The sequence below is a fragment of the Eumetopias jubatus genome, unplaced genomic scaffold (genome assembly GCF_037043125.1).
Source record: "Eumetopias jubatus isolate StellerSeaLion01/CBP00866 unplaced genomic scaffold, mEumJub1_p1.0 scaffold_6, whole genome shotgun sequence".
NCBI lineage: Eukaryota > Metazoa > Chordata > Mammalia > Carnivora > Otariidae > Eumetopias > Eumetopias jubatus.
Window position 1 is genome coordinate 53,986,914 of NW_028274812.1, and position 6,000 is coordinate 53,992,913.

General features: G+C 41.4%; 1 pseudogene; it reads right to left on the reverse strand.

Moving 5' to 3' along the window:
- Positions 1 to 4,665: 4,665 nt before the first annotated feature.
- Positions 4,666 to 5,000, reverse strand: LOC114210010 (tubulin-specific chaperone A pseudogene; annotated as a pseudogene).
- Positions 5,001 to 6,000: the final 1,000 nt, after the last annotated feature.

Here is a 6,000-nt window from a genome sequence, read left to right on the forward strand (position 1 = left end):
TGAGCCACCCAGGCGCCCCTCAAAAAAATTATTAAAGATTTATTTATTTTAGAGAGAGAGAGAGATTGCACACACGTGCATGGGGGGAGGGGCAGAGGGAGAGAATCTCAAGCAGATTCCCCACTGAGTGCAGAGCCCAACGTGGGGCTCAATCTCAGGACCCATGAGATCATGACCCATGAGATCACGACTTGAGCCTAAACCAAGAATCAGATGCTCAACCGACTGAGCCACCCAGGCACCCCTGCCTCAGTTTATCTTTCAACACTCCCTTATCTGACTTCTTCAATTTGCATTAGTTTAGAACTAATCAATATTTTTTATAATCTTGAGTTTTCCAATAAAATGAACATGACCTATAGCTCCTTTTGTTTAGAGCTTCTTTAATATTTTTCAATAATTTATCTTTTTTTTTAAGATTTTTTTTTTTAGTAATCTCTACACCCAGTGTGCGGCTCTAATTTACAATCCCAAGATCAAGAGTCACATGCTCTACCAACTGAACCAGCCAGGTACCCCTCAACAATTTATCTTTTTGGGCGCCTGGGTGGCTCAGATGGTTGAGTGTCTGCCTTCGGCTCAGGTCATGATCCCAGGGTCCTGGGATCGAGCCCCGCATCGGGCTCCCTGCTCCGCAGAAGCCTGCTTCTCCCTCTCCCACTCCCCCTGCTTGTGTTCCCTCTCTCGCTGTGTCTGTCAAATAAATAAAATCTTTAAAAAAAAAAAATTATCTTTTTTTTTAAGATTTACTTATTTATTATTTTAGAGAGAGAGAGTGCAGGGGGAGGGGCGGGGGGAGAGGGAGAGAGAGAATCTCAAGCAGATTCCCTGATGAGTGGGGAGCCTGATGCGGGGCTCGATCTCACAACCCTGAGATCATGACCTGAGCTGACATCAAGAGTCAAACACTTAACCGACTAAGCCACACAGGTGTCCCTAATTTATGATTTTTTTTAAAGATTTATTTATTTACCTGAAAGAGCAAGAATGAGAGAGAGAGAGAGTACATGAGGGGGGGAGGGTCAGAGGGAGAAGCAGGCTCCTCGCTGAGCAGGGAGCCCGATGCGGGACTCGATCCCGGGACTCCGGGATCATGACCCGAGCCGAAGGCAGTCACTTAACCAACTGAGCCACCCAGGCGCCCCCTAATCTATGATTTTAAATATAAAAGTTTTGTAGAGCTTTTGTTAGATTTACAGTAATATCCCCTTCTCCATGGGGGATACATTCCAAGATCTCCAGTGGATCCCTGAAACTGCAAATGGTAATGAACCCTATATATACTATGTTTTTGCCTATACATACAATACCTTTAATAAAGTTTAATTTATAAATTAGGTACAGTAAGAGGTTAATGACAGTAACTAATAATATAATAGAATAATTATAATATACTGCAATAAAAGTTATGTGAATGTGGTCTCTTTCCCTCAAAATATTTTATACTATACGCATCCTTCTTCTTGTGTTGATGTGAGATGATACAATGCCTATGTGATGAGAGGAAGTGAGGTGTGTGATGTAGGCATTGTGATGTAGCATTAAGATACTACTGACCTGATGATTTGTCAGAAGGAGGATCATCTGCTTCCAGATCATGGTTAACCACAGGTGATTGAAACTGTGTAATGTGGGGCACCTGGGTGGCTCAGCTTGTTGGGTGACTGCCTTCGGCTCAGGTCATGATCCTGGAGTCCCGGGATTGAGTCCCGCATCGGGCTTCCTGCTCAGCGGGGAGTCTGCTTCTCCCTCTGACCCTCCCCCCTCTCATGTGCTCTCTCTCTCATTCTCGCTCTCTCAAATAAATAAAATCTTTAAAAAAAAAAAAGAAACTGTGTAATGTGAAACACCGTGACTTAGGGGGAGACTATGTATTCCTGGGTACCATATATTTTTCTTGTCATTTCAAATTGTATCATTTAGTTACATTTTGAAAACTTTTTTATTGATGTAAAACTTATATAGTAAAGTGCACAAATCTTAAGTATAAGCTCAGTGACCTTGTGCATATGTATCATTCCTGTAATTACCATACAGAAAAAGATATAGAGCACTTCCAACACACCAGAAGGCTCTATCATGCTTCCTTCCAGTGAACAATGCCAAAGAGAATCACTATTCTGACCTCTATTACTACACGTTAGCTTTGTCTGTCTGTACACAGTTATATTTTTTCTTTCTTTCTTTTTTTTTTTTTTAGAGATTTTATTTATTCATTTGTCAGAGAGAAAGAGAGAGAGCACAAGCAGGGGGAGCAGCAGGCAGAGGGAGAGAAGCAGGCTCCCTGCTGAGCAGGAAACCTAATGCACGGCTTGATCCCAGGACCCTGGGATCATGACCTGAGCCGAAGGCAGACATCCAACAAACCAAGTGACCCAGGTCCCCGCCTCCCCCCAGTTATATTTTCTAACCACTTCTTGTTAGTGTATAGCAATACAACTGAGTTTGGTAAGTTGAACTCTTATTCAGCCACCTTACTATGCTCTCATTAATTATACATGAATGGTTTTTGTATTTCCGTAGAGTGTTTGGGACTTTTTATGTGGACAATCATATCTGTGTATGATAATAGTTTTGTTTCTATTTTTTTAGCGTTTTTTTTTAATATAGTTGGCACAGAATTTTACATTAGTTTCAGGTGTACCACACAGTGATTCAACTTCTCTATATGTTATGCCATGCTCACCACGAGTGTAACTACCGTCTGTCCCCACACAACACTGTTACAGTACCATTGACTATATTCCCTACGCTGTGCCTTTTATTTCCGTGACTTACTCATTCCCTAACTGGAAGCCTGTGTCTTCCAATCCCTTTCATCCATTTTGCCCATCCTGTCACCCCTCTCCCCTCTGGCAGCGATCAGTTTGTTCTCTATATTTATAGGTCTTATTCTGCCTTTTGTTTATTTATTCATTTGTTTTTTTATTTTTTACTTATTTTTTTTAAAGATTTATTTATTTGAGAGAGACAATGTGAGAGAGAGCACAAGCAGGGGGAGGAGGGGCAGAGGGAGAGGGAGAGGCAGACTCCCTGCTGAGCAGGGAGCCTGACGCGGGGCTCAATCCCAGGACCCTGGGATCATGACCTGAGCCAAAGGCAGCCACTTAACTGACTGAGCCACCCAGGTGCCCCTCATTTGTTTTCTTAGATTCCACATATGAGTGAAATCATATGGTATTTGTCTTTCCATTTTTGACTTATTTCACTTAGTATGATACCCTCTAGGTCTATCCATATTGTTGCAAATGGCATGATCTCTTCTTTTTTTCTGGCTGTGTAATATTCCACTGTGTGTGTGTGTGTGTGTGTGTGTGTGTGTGTGTGTGTGTGTGCGCGCGCGCGTGCATGCATATATGTATACACACACGCGCATACACATACACGCACTACATCTTTCTTATCCATTTGTCTATCAATGGACACTTGGGTTGCTTCCATATCTTGGCTATTGTAAATAATGCCACAATAGACAGGCATGTATATATGATTTTGTATTAGTGTTTTCATGTTCTTTGGTAAATATCCAGTGATGGAATTATGGATCATATGGTATTACTTTTTTAATTTGTGAAGAACCACCATATTGTTTTCCATAGTGGCTGCACCAATTTACATTCTTGCCAACAGTACACAAGGGTTCTTTTTTCTTCACATCCTCACCAACACTTGTGATTTCTTGGCTTTTTTATTTTAGTCATTCTAAAATGGGTGTAAGGTGATAACCTCATTGTGGTTTTCATTAGCATTTTCATGATGATTAGTGATACTGAGGATGTTTTCATGTGTCTAATAGCTTTTCTTTCTAATCTTTGTACTTCCTAAATCTTCTTATCTCACTGTTGGTTCTGTGTTCTGGTATAATGTTGAACAAAAGCAGTGGTAGGGTCATTTAGATTCTACAAGGAATGCTTTTTTTTTCTATTAAAAGTGATATTTGCATGAGGTGCCTGGGTGGTTCAGTCAGTTAAGCATCCGACTCCTGATTTTGACTCAGGTCACAATCTCAGGATGGTGAGATCAAGTCATGTGTTGGGCTCAGCACTGGGTATGGAGCCTGCTTGAGATTTTCTCTCTTCCTCTCCTTGTGTCCTTCCCCAACCCACCACCCCCCATCCCCGCCCTGCTCTCTCTCTCTCTTTCTCTCTCTCAAAAAAAGTGATATTTGCTAAAGGTTTTGGCATACCTTTTTTTCCCCAGATTGAGAAGCACCCTTTTATACTTCTTTTGCTATAGAATATTTTATAGATTTTTAAAAAGATTTATTCATTCGAGAAAGAGAGCCTGCTTGAGTGGGGGAGGAGGGCAGAGGGAGACGGAGAGAGAGAATCCTCAAGCGGACTCCCTGCCAAATGGGGAGCCTGACACAGGGCTTGATCCCAGGACCCCAAGATCATGACCGATCTGAGCCAAAATCAAGTTGGATGCCCAACTGACTGAACCACCCAGGTGCCCCTAGAATCTTACAGATTTTAATCATGAATGAATTTTGAGGGTTTTTTTTAGATGAACTAATTTATTTGAAACATTAAATTAGGCAAAGAAAAATATATGCAACTGCATAAAAAGAATCACATTCTCATACTACTTAAACATACAGCAGTGGTAAAAAATAATGAATTGTGGAATGGATCCCAGGATTTAATGCAAAAAACACCCTGTACAGAAAAACTTCAGGCTTCTAACTTCACTGAATCCAATACTAAACGTGCTTCCTTATATTCCTCCGTTTCTTCCAAGTCTTTTTCACTCTCTAATAACTGCAGAAGATTGGTTTATGCTGCTTCCAACCTGCGCTGGCAATCTGGGATCATCATCTGGGACTCTTACAGGATCTCTGCCTGCTTTTTAATGGCGTAATTTTCACCATCTTCAGCTTTCATTTTTTCGATCTTTTCTTCTTCTTGTTTTGCTTCTTTCTCATACATCATTTTTTCTTTGACCAATCGCTTCACCACACCAGTTTTGATCTTGATCTGTCTCACGTGAGGATCGGCCATGATCCCTCGAGTGCCGCAGGAAAGACTGAATTTTGAGTTTTATCAAATACCGTTTCTTTTTTTTTTTTTAAGATTTTATTTTTTAAAGTAATCTCTACACCCAACATGGGGCTCAAATTCACAACCCTGAGATTGAGTCCAAAACTCCACCAACTGAGCCAGCCAGGTGTCCCTCAAACACCATTTCTGCATGTATTTGAGAAGATCACATGGTTTTTCTCCTTTAAAATATGTTGTGATTAAGTGTGTTCATGGATTTTTAAAAAAAATATTTTATTTATTTATTTGAGAGAGAGCATGCATGAGGAGAGGGGCAGAGGGGAAGGGGCAGAGAGGGAGGGAGAAAAAGGGAAAGAATCTCAAGAAGACTCCCTGCTGGGGCACCTGGGTGGCTCAGTCAGTTAAGCGGCTGCCTTCGGCTCAGGTCATGATCCCAGGGTCCTGGGATGGAGTCCGACATCAGGCTCCCTGCTCAGCGGGGAGCCTGCTTCTCCCTCTGCCTACTAGTGCTTCTATCTCTCTGTCAAATAAAAAAAAAAGAAGACTCCCTGCTTAGCGTGGAGCCAATGTCGCGGTCATGGGATTGACCCCAAGATCATGACCTGAATCAAAATCAAGGGTCAGTCAACTGACTGAGCCACCCAGGCACCCCTGGATTTTCTAATATTAAACGCTTCTTGTATAAACCCAGCTTGGCCATTAAAAAAATTCTCTTATGAAATTTATAATTAAAGTAGGTTTCTTGGAGTGCCTGGCTGGCTCAGTCAGTGGAGTGTGTGTGACTCTTGATCTTGGGGTTGTGAGTTCAAACCCATGTTGGGTGTGGAAATTACCTAAAAATAAAATCTAAAAATAAATAAATAAATAAAGTGAGGTTTTGTTTTGTTTGTTTTTAGATTTTATTTATTTGAGAGAGTGTGCGAATGTGCACAAGTGGGGGGAGGGACAAGCAGACTGCACTGAGCATGTAATGAAGGATAGTTGGAAGAAAGGCAAACTA